Source organism: Myodes glareolus, chromosome 8 (genome assembly GCF_982192425.1).
Source record: "Myodes glareolus chromosome 8, mMyoGla1.1, whole genome shotgun sequence".
In the NCBI taxonomy this organism is placed as follows: domain Eukaryota; kingdom Metazoa; phylum Chordata; class Mammalia; order Rodentia; family Cricetidae; genus Myodes; species Myodes glareolus.
This window is the reverse complement of record NC_142033.1, coordinates 17,186,487-17,207,515: the sequence shown is the minus strand read 5'-3', so window position 1 is coordinate 17,207,515 and position 21,029 is coordinate 17,186,487. Positions and strand designations below refer to the sequence as shown.

The 21,029-nt window shown below is 43.7% G+C and overlaps 1 pseudogene; it reads right to left on the bottom strand.

Moving 5' to 3' along the window:
• Positions 1 to 15,101: 15,101 nt before the first annotated feature.
• LOC125396445 (5S ribosomal RNA) lies at positions 15,102 to 15,215 on the bottom strand (annotated as a pseudogene).
• Positions 15,216 to 21,029: the final 5,814 nt, after the last annotated feature.

The following is a 21,029-nucleotide window of genomic DNA, read 5'->3' as shown; positions in this document are numbered from 1 at the left end:
AAAATGGTTCTGGCGGTACCTCTGCCAGGAGACTGGAAAGCTAAGGAATGGGCTGGATCTAGCCATCAAAGCCACGGCTTTCATCTTCTCCTTAAAGACTCACGTGGTCAGAAAAAGAGAGCTATACAGTAAAGAGATTCAAAGAAGAAAGAAAACCTATAAATGGTTTACAGTGTGTTAAAAATATATGCAGGCTAAAAGTTAAAGTTCTTAAAGTTAAAAGAAAGGAAGAGAGTAGTTGGGTGTGGTGGTACACACCTTTAATCCCAATGCCTGGGAGGCAGAGCTGACAGGTCTCTGTGAGTTCAAGGTGTTGTAGTACACACCTTTAATCCCAGCACTGGGGAGGCAGAGACAGAGGGATCTCTGTGAGTTCAAGGACAGCCTGGTCTACAGAGTTATTCCAAGACAAAGATATACAGAGAACCTGTCTCAAAAAGTAAAAGTAAAAATAAAAGAAATAGAGGTTAAAATAAAACCACACAAAGATGGAAAATACACAGAGAATCTTGATACTGTAAGCTATTATGCTCTCTTTTAATTGTTTGAATGCTGAGGAAGGAGCAACAGCTACGAAAAGACTTTTGTTTATAAATGCTGCAGAATTAATCCAAGATAGGTATTTTGAAAATACCTTGGCTTCAAAATTGAAGTCAAAAGGTATGTTACTTTGGAGAAGATATTTTGCTTTTGTTTCCACAGAAAATGAGAGGCTGTGGATTCATTCTGATTTAAGAAAAATCCAGTTTGACCAAGGGAGACCACCCAAGAAATCTCCAGTAGGAACAGATGGCCCAGATGTCTGGGTTCTTCATTCAGAACAAGTTCAAGACTGCTGCCTGAGATGATCAAGACTCACAGGATACTCCAGTCAGGACTTGATTATAACTCTAAATTTTCTTTAGGTCCCCATAAGATTATCAGCACCCCTAATCAGCAGGAAGTAGCCTGGAATACTATGCCCACATTCCCCCAAAATGGACTATGGATATTTTCCTTTGTTTTTTTAAAAAAAGAAGGGGAAGTGGTGTGGGAGAATTATCTGTATTCTGTCAATCATGTATTTTAATAAAACGCTGATTGGCCAGACAGGAAGTATAGGTGGGTCAACCAGACAGGAAATAGAGGCGGGGCGATGAGAACAGGAATATTCTGGGAAGCAGGAAGCTCCCTCCGCCATTCCTGCCCAGATCACCAAAGAGGCAACATGTGAGCTGCCACGCTGAGAAAGGTACTGAGCCATATGGCTAACATAGATCAGAATAATGAGTTAAGATAAGTCATAAGAACTAATAAGTAGCCTGACCTAATGGGCCAATCAACTTTATAACTTATAGAGATCTCTGTGTGGTTGATTTTCTTTGGAATTTGCCGGTTGTAGGGTACCGGGCAGGACAGAAACCCCAACAAGCCAGCCACTTCATGTTACAGACTGGGGTGAAGCATCCTCAAGCCAAGAAATAGTAAGAGCTGGGAGCAAATATCAGAAGCCAGATGGAATTCCCTCCTACAAGAGAAAGCATGACCTGCCGGCTTCCTGATTTCAAATTTTTAGTCTTGTTGCCAGTGTGCCAGGCTTAAAACATATCTGTGTCTTTACAAACTATCAGAGTTAAATAACAATAAGTAAGATATACGAGGGGTATTTTGGGCAACAATTGGTCACATAGTTCTGGTCCCCTTGAAAGCTGAGAAAGAGAAACATAAGTTATCTGATTCCAATTTTTAAATCATTACTTTTATTTATTTGGGAGTATGTGTCGAACACATGTGCCACAGAGCACATGGAGAGGTCAGGAAACAGCTTGTGGGAGTTGGCTTCCTCCTTCTGCCCTGTGCTCTTTTATTTGCTGAACCATCCCTCTGGGCCTCCAAATACTGCCTATTAATATCAATTCTCAGATCACAGGCACAATTCTCAAATTCCCCATCACAGATGAGAGCTACTTATCTATTATTTACATACACGCAAGTATGCATGTACGTATACATGTATATAAGTATCAGAAAGACTACACATGGTTAAAGATGCTAAACCAGAGTTCCAGAGTTCAAAGGGTTTCTAGAAGGCACAGAGCAGATGATAGAGATTGAAACCAAGTCTCTGCGGGAATAAGATAGCAAGGTCTGCTGGAAACCTCTGTAAAGTCAAGGCACAGGTCAGAGTTGAGCTGAACCTGGCGATCAAGTTGAGATGCAGACATAATACACAAAAACGTAGAGGCGGAGGACATGATTGGATCCAGACGGAAACCCGAGCAGACAAATGGATGAGAAGGACAGAGGGACAAATGGGCAAGTGGACGGGTGACATTTAAATAGGCTACACCAACAGTGGGGCCAGAACTGAGTGGATCCCCTGGACCAAGCAGAACGTTCTCAGCTCATCAATGCCTGACACACACTACACTGCTGGATCAGAGGAGAAGTCAGCTTTACACAGCAGTGTTAAGTGACCTCTTCTTTATGGGGTTCAGATGAGAGAGCTGCCCCACTTCCCTCGGTCGGGTATGAGTCATGAGTTCTCAGGCCTGATTCTCTTGGTATGACTTTAACACACCTGCATGCTCGTATGATTCCAGTTTTCTTTAATGCATGTATAAGTTACCATTTTTCCCTTGAGGAGTAAGTTGGCTATCCATCTGAATGTAAATGAGTGCAGTGGTGTTGTTTATGTGCCCATGAAGAAACAGAATCATCAAAATAGACTCAAAAGCTCCTTATAAAATGGAGCCTCTCAGGACATGGCACAGCCAAAACAAAACGAAAAATAAATTTTAAAAAATAATCAATAAATAAATAATGTTTACAATAAAATAACTTTGAGCCAGCTACAGCCTGATTTTATATTTCTACAACTGTGATATAATAAATTTCTGTCAAGTTTTTGTCACTTCATCTGTAGTACTTTTTTTGCAGCAGTCTATTGTAGATTTGACCAACTGTCAACCATCATGGGAGAGCTATCACTTTGGACCTATAATCAATCATAGCAATAAAGCAAGCATACAAACACAGTGACAGCTAGGTCTAAGGTGATGTTTATGGGGCTGGGAACATTCCTCTGCACCCATATTGTTTCCCGATTGTACTTGATCTGAGATAAAAGACTGCCTGAGAGCAGGATTCCATGATGCAGCATCTATGAAATAATCATCTACCATGCAGATGCTTCGAGTCACCAACACTCTTCTGAGAATTCCTTACCTAGGCTTCTGTAAATAAGCACAATAAACCCATTTGTCCATCAAGCTGGGCTTTGATGAAATCATTGTTTTGGTCTGCCATTGGTGTCCTCTGTGAGGTGATTAGTTGTCTTCCCCAGGAAGAGTAACTAAAAACAGCCCTAGGAATGTGACACGGTGACCTACTGCTAAAATTAGTTTAATGATCTGTCAGTAAACATAGTTGTTGAAACAAATGGAAGTGGATGGCAGGTTGGTAATTGCTTCATTTGAAAATGAACTTGTTACTTTTAATAGTTGAGATAAATTTCAACAAATAATCCAATAACATTTTTCAAATAACTAATTAATGAAGGAGCCAGTGTTATATAAAAATAGTATACCAAAAGAGAGCTCAAGTACAAATTCAAGGCAATTATGAATACCAAAGGAAGTTTCTTTGAGAATATCTCAGAAGGAATCATGCCTTTTGTGTCTGGGCAGCTAGGAACGAACAAGTGGCCTCCCACAACAGCTAAATCCACATAAAACCTGAGAGAACTTGAAAAGGAATTCTAGACACATAAAAAAAAGAAGTTTAGCCACATTTTTTTTTGGATGGACTGTTTGCTGGCTGTGGCTCCTTTAAGTATGGTTTTGAAAATGATAGCTTCCTGGTTCATGCTGCCAGCATGAACTCCGGCTCTTTCAGGAGGCAAAGCATTTAAATGGGGTTTGTGAGCAGAGTGCTACAACTTGCTTAATGTCAACATAGACCCATGTGACTCTGGATCTGGGGCAGAGCGAATGGCTCTCAGAGGCAGTGAACATGCCTCTGCCATGTTGGACTGGGCAAAGCCAAAGGTAGTGCCGTGGAGTTAGTCCTAGCCATGCCCACTTAGCATTTTTTTAAAAAGGCACTTCTGGTCAGAAAATAATTACAGATACACTATTGTATCTGTAAATACAATAAAGAATTGTATTTTAAAAAGAATATGATGATGATGGGATGATGGGAGCAGCTTCTAGTCTGACAAGGATGACTGTGGGTCCCTGTAAGATCTCCAGGATGGCAGCACCATGCGGCCGGGGGAGTCAGGTGGGCGATTACGGCAGATAAAAGGCTCATAGAACATAATATTATTTAAAGAAGAGGGAGATATTTATTGCTTAAAGAAGAGAAAAGCAGAGAGGCATAAGAGAAACATAGAGAGAACAAAGACATACGTACACACGACACGAGACAAACACACACACAAGAGAGAAGATGGCAGCGGGGGAAGGTCAGAAGTGTCTGGGGTGGGCGTGGTTAGTTCTTAAAGTGACAGCAAAGAATAACATACACAATAAAGACAGATTCAGATAAAAAAAAGAGACCTATAAATGGGTCACAGTGTTGGATAAATTTACGTAGGTGTGGGAGAGAGAAGAAAAGGAATATAGAGAGTTATAAAAAGAAGTAAATGGTTTTTTAAAAAAACAAAGTTTTTAAAGAGACAGAGTAAACTTATAGAAAAAGTAACAGAATAATAATAATAAGCCATGTTAAGAAGGAATATATACAAAGAGTCTGCATTATATATATTATTGTGTTTTCTTTGAATTTTTGACTGTGAAGGAGCTAAGTAGAGAGAGATATTTCATCATATGGGCTGCTAAGCTAAACCAACATATATATTTTAAAGGTATCATGACTTCAGAATTTGGGTCTAAAGATTTGTTGTTTGGAAAAGAGATTCTTCTTTTGTTTCCACAGACGATGAGAACCTGTGGAATTCCTCCAAACTAATGTGGTTTGATGGACCAAGACCCCCCAAAAGATTGCCATAAGCATCCCCAAAAGTTACATTGCCCAACAAAATGCAGGAAGCTGATTGGAGAGGACTATGCCCAAATTCCCTAAATGATTGTTTATAAATGTTTGTTTACATTTAAAGGGGGATATGCTATAGAGATTTGTACTGGTATGGATCTTGGTTTGTTGATACAAATTTGGGATCAATTTTGTTGTATGTATATTTCTGCTCTTGAGTAAGGTATTGTGTTTCTGCAGCTCATTTAAAAATGTAATGTATAATTAAGAAATATAGGTTAATAGATACTCATCTATAATAGTCAAGCTTGTAGTCATGTTATTTAGGTTTTCTAGATAGAGATTTCTTTCAGTTAGATAAGTATTCTTCAAATATACCTTCAGAATATGGTACTTAAGATGTTTTAAGAACTTAGGATTTTTCATTACATGAGACACATCTGCTCCTGGCAGCACCAATTACTTCAAGAGGATGATGGGAATCAAGGAGGCTCCTTATGGAGTTTGTTAGCCATTTGGGCAAGATGTTGCTCTTGCCTGGACTGCTTGCTGTTATGATGAATGAACTGGACATGAAGGACCCACAGAAAAATGACTGTTGAACTTGCCTGAAGGTGAGATGGTTTTTTGAGGTTTCTGCTTCGTGAAGGAGTCTGCCAGACATTCTGCAGGACACAGAAAAAGGTGATTGACAAACTGTCAATATAGGCAGAACTGTCTTTGAGATTTCCTGCTTTGTGGAAAAGTCTGAGGGATACTATGGGCCTGTGGGCTAAAGATGGATGCTCCAACAATACAGAAGAACTTTGAGTGACTGTCCAGGCAGCAAGATGTCTCTGTCAATTCTAGAGTTTTGGAAGTTGCTTACAAGGCACTTCCTGTTAACTTAGGTAATATAATATTCTTCTGGAGTCTTTGATGGAGTTGAAGAATAGATAGTTATGGTTTTCCTTATTTATGATAAAAGATAAAGTGTATATATATATATATATTATGTAACTGTAATTCTTGCTTGATACCTGTTTTTGCTATATGTAATTTTATTATGTTAAAGTTAAAACCTTTTTATTTAGATGGAAAAAGGGAAGATGATATGGGAAGTCCTGTATATGTGTTGCTTTTTTTGGTTAATGAATAAAGAAACTGCTTTGACCTGTGATAGGATAGAATAGAGCTAGGTGGGGAAAACTAAATTGAATGCTGGGAAGAAGAAGGTGAAGTCAAAGAGAAGCCTTGTAGCTGCCAGAGAGGAAAGACGCAGGCTGCTAGCTGGAACCCTGCTGGTAGGCCACGAGCCTCTTGGTAAAATATAAAATAAAGGAAAGGGGTTAATTCTAGATGTAAGAGCTAGCTAGCAATATGCTTAAGATATTGGCCAAACAATATCTTAAGTTGCAAATAATATAGTTTCTGTGTGATTATTTTATGTCTGGGCAGTCAGGAACAAGCAAGCGGCCTCCCACAACACACATGGGAACATGCACACATAGGAACACACACACAGTGGAACATACACCACACAGACTTACACCTGAAAACAAAACTATTCTTTTAAGAGTCACAGAAACTGCTTCTGCCCCTCAAGGGCCCACACTGAATGGGTTGATGCATGAGCCCATTGCAAGGGATCCTTGTTTCTGGCTTCCTGGTGATCATGGGTTTCCTGCTCTGAGTCATGCTTAATTTGGCTCCATGTGACTTCCATCTGTTTAGATCAAGAGTGAGGAAGAACTGCCTAGATCATACCTTTAATAGGCTGTAAAGAAAATGCCTACAGTAATAGAAGGTCATGCCACATACTTCACACTCAGATCTAGAGGGCAAGATGCTGCTTCTAATTCAACATTGATCTAATCTCTTGTGCCAAGGACGGATGGCTCCACCTCTTCCTACTTAAAATCCTGCTCCGTCCTTTTAGACCACAGGCCCTGCCAGTCTCCTCTGCAATCTATTGTCTAGCTGAATGAGGGAAAATATTTCATCGGAGAGGAGAGTACGTCATTGTCTCACATGTAGACCTTGACGTTTTCTCTTGATACTTTGGGAGCAGTTAGATCAGTTTGGCCTTTGGTCATTTTCCAGCAATGTCTATTGGAAAGGGACTGATCATGCTGAGCCTTGTGGGAAGGAGCATTATACATAAAACAATTGCAAAGTCAGCTAACCTAGCCATACCTAACCATTGATTATCTCTAGGGCGTTGCATGTTGCTCCCTCTTTGTTCAGAGTCCTAAGCTCGTGCCTGCTTTGTTCCATGGTTTTTCAAGACGGGATTTCTCTGTGCAACCCTGGCTGTCTTGGAACTCACTCTGTAGGCCAGGCTGGCCTTGAACTCACAGAGAACTAAAGGTGTGCACTGTCACCACCCAGCTCCTTCAGACTTCTTATGACCCTCTGTAGCAAATACAACAGCCCACATCAACTTGTAGAAAGAAAAGAGTTTATTTGCCTTACAGATTACAGGGAGTCCAGGGCGGGAACTAAAGCAGAAACAGCAGAGAAACATTGCTTGCTGACTTGCTCCCCCTTCCTTGCTTGGCCATTATGGTGATCTGAAAGAAAATAACCCCCATAGGCTCATAGGGAGTGGCACTGTTAGGAGGTGTGGCCCTGGTGGACTAGGTGTGGTCTTGTTAGAGGAAGTGTGTCACTGTGGAGACTTTGAGGTCTCATATATGCTCAAGTCAGGCCTAGTGAGACAGTTCACTTTCTGTTGCCTTTGAATCAAGATGTACAGTTCTCCAGCATGCAGCCATACTCCCAGCCCCCATGTTCCCCACTGTGATGATAATGAACTATAAGCTGCCACGCCACGTCAATTAAATGTTTTCCTTTTTAAGAGTCGCCATGGTCGTGGCGTCTTTTTACAGCAATAGAACACTGACTAAGACAGCCATCTTTTTTATACCACCCAGGCCCACCTGCCCAGTCACAATGCCATCCACAGTGGGCTGGGTCCTCCCACATCAGTTAGCAAACATGTTCACAAGCCCTTCTGATGGAAGAAATTCCTCACCTGCCTCCTCAGGTATATATAGGTTTGGGTCAAGTTGATGAAAACTAACTCTGCTACCCTCTCCTCTGAAAACCACCTCAGGTTCCCTTCTCCAGATACCACCCTCCTCCTGTGTTTCTTTTCCTCCCTCACAGGCTAGATGTGGCTCAAGCCCAAAGCAGTGTGTTTAAGAAAGACCTGAATACAGGCCCAGATCTATGCAGATCGCTTTAAGGGCTCCCTCTTGACTGAGTAGAATAGCAGCAACGCTAACAGTCATGCTCCCGTCTCTTCAAAGCACGCCTTATTAGTTCTATAGCACATCATGGGAGGCTTTCACCATACTTAATAGAATCCTTCACAGACGTCTGTAATTTTCTTGTGCTGGGCAGAGTGGTACACGCCTTTAATTCCAGCACTTGGGAGGCAGAGGCAGGCGATCTCTGTGAATTCGAGGCCAGCCTGGTCTACAGCATGAGTTCCAGGAGCTGTTATACAGAGAAACCCCGTCTCAAAAAATAAACGAGCAAAAAGATTTTCCCTTGTATCCTAGCTAGTTAGGCACAGCGTTCATGAGACACCATGTCTCATAGCCACAGCTATGAGACAGCATCTACCACTGTTTATCCTCCCTGGATCTTCCCATGCGTGTTTGTAAAGTTTGCTGATAGCTTTAGCAGCCTCGCTGCCTTTAATGTTTCTAGTACAGAGTGTTCACCTCTTTTAGTGAATGTAGCCATTCAGACTGTCTTCTTTAAATTGCTTCTTCTGATCATGAACCCATTGTTTGCATTCACTGTCTTACTTTCTAGACTTGGTGTTCATGCCTTTCTTTTATTAGCCCAGATTGAGTCTCAGTTATCTTCTGTGCTGGCTAATTTTATGTCATCTTGACTTAAGCTACAGTTACCTGAAGGGAGGGGACCTCAAGAAAAGGCCTCCATAGGATCTGGCCGTAGAGCATTTTCTTAATTAGTGATTGAAGGGAAGGGCCCGTTGTGGGTGGTGCCATCCCTAAGCTGGTGTTCCTGGGTTCTATAAGTGATGTAGGAGGTCCTTCTGTTTGTGTGCTGCTTTCATTTGTTGAATAAAGAGACTGTGTTGGCCTTTTGATAAGGCAGAACTTACGTGGGCGGAGTAGACAGAACAGAATTTTGGGAGAAAGAAAGCAAAGACAGAGAGATGGCATGCTTCTCCTGCCCAAGACGGACGCTGGTTAGACTCATGCCAGTAAGCCATGACCTCATGGTGAACACAGATTAATATAAATGGGCTAGATCAAGATGTGAGAGTTAGCCAATAAGAAGCTAGAGATAATGGGCCAGGCAGTAATTTAATTAATACAATTTCTGTGTGGTTATTTTGGGTATAAGCTAGCCAGGTGGGACGGAACAAAAGGGGCCTCTCTCCCTACTACATATAAAAAAGCAGGATGGGTAAGCCAGTGAACAGCATTCCTTCATGGCCTCTGCTGCTGCCACCAGGTTCCTGCCCTGACTTCCTTTGAGGATGAACTGTGATGTGGAAGTATAAGCCAAATAAGCCCTTTTTCTCCAAGCTGCTTCCAGTAATGGTGTTTCATCACAGCAATAGTAACCCTAACCAAGACACCTTCCTTCTGTCCTGTTTGTCTCTTAGCCTTGTCTGTGAGGTCATTCACTGGGCAGAAATTTTAATATAGTTAAAGTCAATAACATCTCTTCTGATGATTTTTCATTTATTCTTTTGTGAAAAGTCTTGTGCTATCCCTTGGTCACAGAAATATTTCCTTCTGTCAGCTTCATGGTTTTTAACATTCAGTGATGTCCTAATATGTCGGGGTTGTAGGAATCCAAATTTATTTGGTTTCATTGGGCAACAATTTCTCCAATGTCGCCAAAATAAGCAGTCTGTCATCCTTTGTAAGATGTAGCTTACTCTCCCGGGTATCTACTAAGTATGGGTATCTACCCATACACAGGGGCATTCCAAGACCTTTTCATTTCCACTGATATATTTGTTCATTAAATTATCCCTTTTAATTATGTCACTGCCCAATATCTTAAGAAATGTTCTGGTAAAATCTCTTTCTTTGTTCTTCAAACATGAATTAGTAATTGATAGATTTCTACCTTTTCCAGAAAAATTGTAGAGGTTTGTTTTGTTTTGCTTTTTTGTTTTTTGATCCTCAAAAAGCTTTTGGTGAAATTTTAACTGGAAATGTATTGAATTTGTTCAATTTGAGGAAAATTAACAGCTTTATCTTACTTCTTCCAAACCCATGTGCTTTTGCAGGAGGGGGCTGGCACACTATTGCATGTGTAAACTGCAGAAGGGTTGGAAGATGCATTGAGTGTCTTCTCTGACTGCCCGCTACCTTACTGTCTTTGAGGCAGAGTCTCTCACTGATTCTGGAGCTTGCTGTTTGGACCGGTCTGACTGGCCAGTGAGGCCCCAGATACTCTTGCCTCTGTTCCCCAACCCTGGAGTAACAGGTACACACCTGGTATCACCATCGCTCCTAGCTTTTCCTGAAAATCCTAACTCAGGCCTGAGTTCAAAACCTTCTAGGTATCGAAGGGAGTTTTCAATATTCCTCCAGGAAGGTAGTAGCCTTCTTCCTGAGAATATCTTCAGAATTTATTTATTTGGGGTGATAACTATACACAACATCTAAGCTAGGCATGGTGTTCCTACCTACACTCCCAGGATTCAGGAGGACGAGACAAGAGGATCCAGAGTTCAAGGTCAGCCTGAGCTGTGAAACTCACTCTGTAGCCAAGGTTGACCTTAGCTAAGATCTGCCTGCCTCCATCTGGGAAGTTCTGGGGTTCCCGGGATAAATCACCAGGCCTAGCTTCTAACCAGATTGTCCTATTGGCCTTAAAAAGAATTTCCTCCTCCTGGTCTCTGATGCTGCCACTTAACAGCCCGTTGCCAGCTTGATTTATTCACCTGCGCTCAGAGTTAATCATCTCCTCCTCTGCTCATTTTCACGGCTTTCTTTTTACTGTTTTCATTTGGTACTTGGCAGGTTGTGCGAGGCCGAGTCCAGGTGTGGCTTTATTTGTTTGCTATGTTGTCCTTGGTGCTCACCACAAAGTCAGACTTTAGATGGATGTGATTAACCGCCTCCGAGGAGTTCAGCTGAACCAAGGAGCCACCATCCTAGTCTGGAAAGTTGAGTGTGTAGCCTTACCTCCCACACTGAAAAAAATCATACGACTTGACCTGCATGCTTGTCACTCTTTGGCTCTTAGCAAGGTTCAATAAAAGTAACATATGTGCGGTTTCTGTATGGCCTTCAAATCACAGCTCAAAATGGCATGTTCCGACACTAAGAGGAGGGTGGCCCTCCAATCTTTACCTTCACCCCTGGGAATTAATCACTCTGTCCTTCTAGCCTGGACCTCAGAGGCAGAGTGTGTCTTTCCTCCTCCAAAGCCCAGCACTTTCCCCTCTGCCATCCCCAGTGCTTGGCTCCATCAGGACACCTTTCCCCTACGGCTATGCAAGCGTCTCCATCCCACCCACTCCTTCCCCACAGTTTAAAAACTGGTTCCAAGGTTCACACTTTCTAAAAACTAAAAACTTTCCCTTGTCCTCTCCTGTCCCTCGTGTTCACTGTGGCTTCCTCGTCCTCTTGCCCAAACTTCCTGAAGGAGGGAGGCTTGTGTCTCTTCCTCCACCCCCACGTACCTCTTCCATGCCTCAGAGCCCAGCTGTCCCCTGGTTACTTCTCCTCCAGTCACTGGACCGTCTCCAGGCAGGGCTGCTAATGACTTCCTGACCTCCAAAAACAGCGGAGTCTTTTCAGGACAAATCCTGATTTGGTGTTCTTAGGCTCTGGACCTGTTTGCCTAATTCATCCTTAACTTCAGGATTACCGCTCAGTGTTCTGTTTTCTCGGCTCACTCTTCCTTCGATGGCTTTTCCCTCTGTGTTCCAGTACCTCTCCCCCCCCCTTTTAAGTGGAGAGGGGGTCAGTGGAGTATCCGCTTCACTCACCTCTACTTCCATGACCTCAGCTAGTACTTAGAGGCTGGAGGCTCTCATAGGCCTCTTTCTAACTTCTGTGTCCCTTTGAGCTCCAGATCAGTTTTTAACTATTTAAGCTCACAGATTTACGTGGATGGCCCCCAGACATCCCAAACTCAGTGTATCCAAACAATTCCTCTTTCCTTTTAAATTTTCTCTTCCTTTTTTATTCCACATTTTAGTGAATGCCACTGGCACCCACTGTCCAGAGTTGAAGCAGAATGAGTTGCTACTCCAATGCCGTCCACGACAGTGTTCTGTGATACGGAAATGCTGTCTGCTATCTGGTGGAAACACACTAAATGTGAGCCCAGCAGCACCCCAAGCTCCTGCAAACTCTTGTCCACAATGCTGCTGCTTCTCCTTGTGCCCCCTGGATTTCTACTCACCTTAAAAAGACCAGGAGAGCCAAGTGGTGGTGGCGCATGCCTTTAATCCCAGCACTCTGGAGGCAGAAGCAGGCAGATCTCTGTGAGTTCAAGGACATCCTGGTCTACAAAGTGAGTTCCAGGACAGACAGGACTCACACACTTTTCAAAGCATGGAAAGGCTTCTACACTGCAGCACTCAGCACTGCGACCAGCCTTGGTTTGTCTGATGTCTCACACTCTGCCGGAGGGAACAGGAAACATTTAAATCCATGTGCATTAACGAATGAGCACACACTTCCAAACAATCCCTGACCGAGTTGCTGATGCTACCACAAGCTTGAGTCATAGAACAGAGAGCTATTGAACTGGTGTTGACCGGTCTGGAAGCTTCGTTCTCACTGGCTAGCTTCCATAGTCCCAGAACTACGAACCTGGTTATGTTCTTTGCCTCCATGGGCTTCCATGGTCTTCTGCGTTACCTGCGCAGTTCAACCCAATCCTGAGGCCCAACTCAACTCTGACTAGAAAAGAACAGCAATCATACTCTTACTCAGCTGTGAACCCTGTGAGCTATAATAAAAACTGGCCTGGCAAGACAGGACCACTGGTACGATAGTAGCTCAGACATTGGAGCGACCAGCCACTTTCTGATTGGCTTTAAGTCCCACTCCACAAGATGAAACCATTATTAAGCCAAGAACTTATGACTGGACAGGCCATAGGCCCTGGGGTTGGGAGGGGGAACCTACTCCTGTTAGTCTGCTAAATGAACAAAGGATTAAATTACCTCCCAATGATTTATTGTGACTCCATACATTAATGCATCTCTCAACGGTCACCGGAAAGCTTCCGTCTGCAGGGATGTGGCAACCAATGCAGAGACTCACAACTGGTCAGTGTGTGGAGAACAGGGCACTACAGAGTATTCAGGCCTAAACAGGATGCGTGTTATCACACCCTCTCCTCCCAAAGCTCACAGATCATTCTGGAATAGGAGGCAGAGAAAGTATAAGAGCTAGAGGTGGTGGATGGCCACAAGAAACAGGTCCTCTGGACACAGCAGGGCAGCTGCACATGAGTTTGCGGCCGTGAGGGAGTGCATGGAATCTAGAGAGCTTAATAATCTAGATAATCTAGAACAATCCCAAGCACAGAGAAGGGAGGAGAGCGAAAAGCCCCAACCCTACTGAGGGGCTGTTGGCAACTGAGAGTTGTTGGGAAAGAGAGAGAAAGAGGGAGGGAAGGAGGGAGGGAGGGAAGGAGGGAGGGAGGGAAGGAGGGAAGGAGGGAGGGAGGGAGGGAGGGAGGGAGGGAGGGAGGAAGAGAGAAAGGGAGGAGGAGAGAGGGAAGGGGAGAAAAGGAGGGGGAGAGAGAGGGAGGGAGAAAGGGACAGAGGGAGGGAGGGAGGAAAGGAGGAAGGGAGGGGGAGGGGGGGAAGGAGGGAGGGAGAGAGAAAGAGGGAAGTAGAGAGATAGGGAGGGAGGAAGGAAGGGAGGGAAGGAGGGAGGGAGAAAGGGAGGAAGAGAGGGGGAGAGAGAAAGGAAGGGAGGGAGAGAGAAAGAGGGAAGTAGAGAAAGGGAGAGAAAAAGAGGGGGAGAGAGAAAGAAAGGGAAGGAGGGAGAAAGAGGGAAGTAGAGAGGGAGGGAGGGAGAGAGGGGGGAGGGAGGGAAGGAGGGAGAGAGGGAGGGAGGGAAGGAGGGAAGGGAATTTTCTTTAAATGTACTCCCTGATAAGTAGACCATGCTTCAATAGAAGGTCAAGTAGACTTTGACGATGCAGGAAGAAAGGGGGGCCCCACAGTTTGTCAATAAAGAAAGGGAGATAGAACTTAAAGAGGCTGGGAGAGGGAGAGAATATGATCATGGCACATTGTACAAAATTCCCAAAGAACTTATTCTTAAAGAACCAAAAATATATCCCCTAAAAAGTTTATATCTCTCTTTTTAAAGGTGGCTGAAAATGTAAATCTAATTTTTTTTTCTGTTGTTTATGAACCACTGACATCTGAGGAAAATACAGATGGGTTTTCTATAACTGTTTGAAGTAAATCTCTATCATTTATGATCCTTGTAACAGAAGTCCTCTGGGTCCCTACTTATCCACATGAGAAATGGGAATGATGACCGTGTGGGACCGTGAGTGGGAGAAAGAACAAAAGACTGAGGAAGAGAGGAAGGAAGCAGCCCACAGACGGGATGCTTCATCTATCCGTCCCCAAGTGCTCACAGTGATGCACACATGCCAGCCACATTGCCAACTTGCAGCCAAGTCTCACTGATCTGAGGAGCACTGCATGGCCATTCTCTCATATTTTGCTATTCTTTCTTGGGAGGGGGGTAACTAGTAGGTTAGTTCACAGACACAACTGGGTCTTATGAGAATCAATCAAATCCGAGGCATCCTTCAAGATAAATTCCCGATCCAGATCTGCCCACACTTCCATGGGACTTGTTCTGATGCTGAGTTTGCCTGGAAGACCATAGCAACCCACCAACTTGTCTGGAACAGTACCTGATGGGCTTTTCGTGAGGATTTGACAAGGTCTAAATGTGATCATCTTGTTAACGTGTTTCAATTGCAGCAGCTCATGGAATCATGGAATACTGTTTGTGGGATTTGATAATTGTGGGTGTTCTGAAATTAGAGAATTTTGAGTATTGAATCATGAATGTATTCTGCTCAGATACTAAGAAGCAAGAGTCTTCTAGACATTGGTGTGTGTATACTTTTATTTTTTTTTTAGCCTACAGCACCCGGTATTCCCAGGCGGTCTCCCATCCAAGTACTAATCAGGCCCGACCCTGCTTAGCTTCCGAGATCAGACGAGACGCATTCAGGGTGGTATGGCCGTAAACTGGTGTGTGTATACTAGCAGGATTTGTCAATATCTGTGTGTTTGGTTGATGTCTGTTAGCAACACCTGAGGATAATTCCCTGGAGGCAAGTATCTTCTTACTCTACAGTTACACCATATCCCTCTCACACCAAAAAACACATGGCACATGGAAAGCTCTCATTAGATAGCGTCTTGTGGTTTTAACACCTGAAACTTAAAACGCAAATGAAGTGACCATATGCAGAGTACACTAAACTGCTATGCCACACAGACCCAAAAGGTAAGGCCCACAGAGGTTCACGGTGCTGTCATACAACAGCTCAGGGCGAATGCCGCGCACCGTCTGAGGGAGACAGACCGGCTCCCCTCAGTCACACTAGGCTGGCTAATAGAGCCCTGCCATATCCCACAAAGGCTTCAGACCTGGCTAGCTGTGAGTGGCTTGCGGCAGAAATAAGCAGCCAATAGGAGGCGTTCTGAGCCAGGTCTGAAAACAGCAGGCATCCTTTCCATTCACCTGTATCCCTCAGCTAGAACCCAGTCGTATGGGCGCATCTAGCTCTAGGAGGTCAGGAAGTTATGCCCCTCTGGTTGCCTAGGCTGTATTCACACTGCTTTAGTTCAGAACTCGGCTGTGTTCTCTTCACACTGGATGGTCTTTTCATTATTTGCTCTTCTATTTCTCTTGGATACTATGCACTTTACTATAATAAAATCTCACATTCATTTCTTGAAATTGTAGATCAAGGGTTGATGAGACCTCCGTGGGTAAACATGCTTGCTGCCAAGTTTGACGACCTAAATTTAATTCCTGGACTCCACAGATGAAAGGTAAGAACCAGCTCTGACAGGTTGTCCTCTAATTCCATACAAGCACCGAGACGAGAATACATATACACACAAAATAAATACGGATTTTTTTTTAAGTTGATGCATTAACCAGCAAAATGATTCATGCAGCGAAAGTGCTTACCCCACAAGCCTGAAGACCTGAATTCACCCCAGAGCCCAGGGTGGATGGAGGGAACCCCAAACTGCCCTCTGTCCACATGGATGATGCTGAGACCTGCTCACCACTGCTCGAACACACCTGCATACATACAACCAGTAATAAAAAAAGTCCCTAAAAATATAGAGTACAAATTATAAATAAAACAATCATAAATCTGGTTAATGTCAACAAAAGTGGATTTTACCGTTTCACAGCCTTGTGGGGTTATTTGCTGTTTGTTTGCTTGTTTGGTCTCTCTTGAGATACAGTTTCACTACATATCTCTGACTGGAACTTGTTGTGTAGATCAGATCAGCCATTAAAGAGCAGAGATCCACTTGCCCTTGCCCTCTGAGTAGTGGGATGAGAGGCGTACCCCACCACGCTGAGCAGACTGTTGTATTTTCAAAAAGAAACTCTCCATTGGGCATGCTGTAATTCCAACACTTGGGAGATGAACACAGGAGGATCAAGAGTTCAAGATCACCTTCAGTGAGCTCAAGGACAGCCTTGGGCTAAGTGAGATTCCATCTCAAAAAAGAAAAAAAACTAAAGGAGGAAGAGGAAGTAAAGGAGGAAGAGAGAAAGGAAGAAAGCCTTTGACATAACAAGGAAGCTGCTGGTGCCATGACTACTACAAAGTGGATGGCTTTCTTGGTTATGGAAGAGGCTGAAAGGCTAACATCAAGGCATCATAGGGCCATGGTCCCTCCAAAGTACCTGGGAAGATCCCCTCCTGGCTTCTCACTGCTCCTGACTCATGGTCTGATCTAAGCATCAGCCAGGCATGGTGCTTTAGGCCTATCATCCTAGCTACTTAGGAGACTGAGGCAGGAGGATCACAAGTCCAAGGCAGCTTAGTGAGACCATGTCTCAAAAATTAAAAATTGGAGCTTGAGAAATGGTTCTATAAGCTCAATGGCTAAGAGTGCTTTCTGCCTTACAGAGGACCTGAGTCTGCTCCCCAGCATTTAAATGAGCAGCCTGTAACCATCAACAACTCAAGCTCCAGGGGAATTCAGTATCTTCCTTTGGCCTCCCCAGGAGTACCTGTACTCATGTACTCAGACAAAAACACAGACACATAGAAACATAATTTTAAAGTAAAAATAAATCTTTAGAAAAATAATAAATGACCAGGTAGTGGTGGCACACACCTTTAATCCCAGCACTTGAGAGATAGAACCAGATGGATCTCTGAGTTCAAGACCAACCTGGTCTACAAAGTGAGTTCCAGGACAGCCAGGGCTACACAGAGAAACTGTTTCTCAAAGAAAGAAAGAAAGAAAGAAAGAAAGAAAGAAAGAAAGAAAGAAAGAAAGAAGGAAGGAAGGAAGGAAGGAAGGAAGGAAGGAAGGAAGGAAAGGAAGGAAGGAAAGGAAGGAAGGAAGGAAGGAAGGAAGGAAGGAAGGAAGGAAGGGGGAAAGAGAGAAGAAAGGGGAGGGGGGAGGGAGGAAGGAGAAATGGAGGGAGGGAGGGAGGGAGGAAGGAAGGAAGGAAGGAAGGAAGGAAGGAAGGAAGGAAGGAAGGAAGGAAGGAAGGAAGAACAAGCAAATTGATGGGGGAAGGAGACTGGCTTAATGATAGACAACTTGTCTAGCACATGTGATACTCTTGGTTCTATCCCCAGGACTGCAAAAGAAATAAAAAATAAAAAAGTTTCCATAGAGCAGTGGCTCAGTATGTTTCAGGTTTTCTAAAAGTTGTGTTGAATTAAGTCAACAAGACAAAAGTCTTCCCACTAGAGAATCAATAACCTGTATGAAACTGAAAGGGTTTTTTTTTTCCCCCGCCGAAGAGTTGGAAAATATGGCCATAGAAAGAAAGCCATGAAAGATTCCAAACTCTCAGGTCTCATGAGGCCTCTCCTTTGGAATTTTTTTTTACCAGCATTTGGTGTGCTTCCCCTAACCCCCAAGTCCCCCACTTCCCCTGGAAGTGAATGACATGTCAGCCACCCACCCCTCTGGAATATTCCCACTTGACTCAGTGAGCAACATCCTTCCCATGAGGTCTCAGTCACCTCCTAGCTTCATTCCAAATGACTTCTCAGTCCTCCTGGCTCCTAGCTTGCATGTGTTCCAACTATGAACTGATAAATCCATCCAAACACAAGATGCAGAGAGAGACCCCGGCCAGCCTGAAAACCAGCACCCTTGAGAGTCTTTTCTGCTTTTGCTGCCAGCCAGACCCAATCTGAGCAAATGTTCTCACCCAGGCCTTTCCTGACACCATAAGGCAAACAGGAGGAATGCAGAGTGGAAAATGCTATTACTGTTCGGCAGGGAACTGGCAGGTGTTGCTTCCTTGAAACTTCGTCCACAGCCCCTGGCACGCTCTGCTGCTTCGTTTTCCTTACCGCCTTGTTCACACTCGCCAAACCAATGTCTGTGGCTTTTGTGACTTCACAATGAGCATCTGGAGAGTGCATGCTGAGAGAGAGAGAGAGAGAGAGAGAGAGAGAGAGAGAGAGAGAGAGAGAGAGAGAGAAGAAGCACAGCATCCCTTAGGACTCACACCTCGAGTTTTTGTATCTTTTGCTTTTCTAAAATTAACCTGAGATGGACTCACATCTGTTCCAGACATGAAGTGAATTTGGCAGCTATAGGGGTTAAGAGGTGACCAGTCACTAACAACCTGCTTTTCTCTGCAGTCTGTTGAGGCTGTTGCATTCCTTGGCTCATTGAAAAAATCAGGTGATGCCCAAATAAACTATAGCACATTCTTGTCTGGGGTAATCATCCAAGAGCCAAAGCAAGGTGTTGCCAGAGGCAACTGGTCCAAGCCTCCTACAGAAAGCCAGCTCTATCGTAAGGCTGCCATGCCAAGTCTTTCTTCAAGAAAAGGATGGGGCTGGTTATGCATCTGTAAGGTTTCTAAAATATGCATTTGTGTTTTTTAATGTTTTATTAGTATATGTTAATTATAAATAATTACGAGTTTAATTATGACATTTTCATACATTTATATAATGTATTTGTGGTGGTGGTTTGACTGAGAAATGCCCTCCATCGTCATTGGGCATTTGAACACTTGCTTCCAGGTGGCAGTACTATTAGGGAAGGTTTCAGAGGTGTGGTCATGTCAGCAAAGTATATCATGGGAGGTGGGCTTTGAGAGCTGAACCCCCCCCATTTCCAGTTGTACTCTTGGCTTTGTGCTTATGGTACAGGATGTGAACTATCAGCATCTTTCTTGCTCCAGCTGCCATGCCTGCTGCTTGCTGCAATGCTTCCCCACCTTGACAGCCTCCAATCCCCTTGAATCACAGCGCCAGGCAATATTTCATTTGTGAGTTGCCTGGGTCATGGTGTTTCATCACAGAGACAGAAAAGTAACTCACGCTGCCTTTCTACGATATTCATGCACACACCCACTGCCCTCTTTTGTTGTCTTTATGTATTGGGTTTGAGACTGGATCTCACTATGTAACCCGATATTCTGTGATTGGTTTACTATATACACTTTTTTGAAAGTACTATAGGGACTGGAGAGATGGTATGGAGGTCAGAAGCACATACTACTCTTGGAGAGGACCTGAGTTTGATTCCAAGCTCCCAGGCACCTGTAACTCCAGCTCCCAGCACCCGTGTCAGAGAGCTCACAGGCACCTGTAACTCTAACTTTAGGTGGATCAATGCCTCTGGCCTCCAAGTGCACCTGCACTCACACACACGTGAGCTCACGCATGTACACACATGCACATAATTCAAAATAATAAAATAGAAAATTTTAAGTACTGTAAAACAATATACAGAACTGTATGTAGTAGTTCATGGTTGTCATCTTGGTATCCAGTAGACTGAGATAGGATACAAGAGTTCCATGCCATCATGAACTACATAGTAAGACCCTGTTTCAAAACAAACAAAAAGGTAGTCTGTCACATTATATTGCCCACCACCTTGTCTCTTAACTATATCAAGAGACCACGATCGTCCACATCTAGGTTTGTAGAAATATACTCTATGCTATTTGTACAAGGACTATGTTGTTCTCAGAATATACTTTGTTATTGAGCAACACATGACTGTAAACACAAATTTAATATTTTCTTAAAGATTTATTTATTATGTATACAGTGTTCTATCTATCTGTATGCCTATAGGCCAGAAGAGGGCACCAGATCTCATTATAGATGGTTGTGAGCAACCATGTAGTAGCTGGGAATTGAACTGAGGACCTCTGGAAGGACAGCCAGTGCACTTAACCGCTGAGCCATCTCGCCAGCCCCCAATTTAATGCTTTTTAACGTAAGAAAGAACTGATGACTAGTACCTGAGGCTGACAAAAGTGAAATCCAGTCCTAACACGGACCTGGAGTGATCCATGCACAGAGGATAAGGCTATGAAGGGTGAATCCTCTTGTTGCCTTGGTGGGGCCCAGGACAGACAAGGAACTTGAGCTACCTGGAGAACACCAGGACTACTCATGTGCCTCTGTATGAGGGATGCGTGATAAGTCACTTGGGATGTTGCTTTCCCTTTGCCCAGGTTTGTAATGACCTGTGGCTGCCAACCTGAGCTTGCCACCTTCTTAAATAAAAATGTTTCCAAGGCCAGAAGAAACTACCAACTAGTTCAATACTCTGATCACTCAGCTCTGTTCAAGCAAACCGGTAGATATTGAACACTTCTCTCTCAGATGCACCTAGCCCTCTACAGAGTTCAGCCCCTGTTCTACTCTGAGGTAAAGGGGGGGAAAGTGAGTACCAGCCTCTTCAGGCCCAGAAAAACTGTATTATTTGCTGTTTTTATCACAGCGATCAAAGGTACAGCAACTTCAGAGAGGAGGGGGTTATCTTGGCTTACGGTTTGGAGAAATACAGTCCACACATGGAG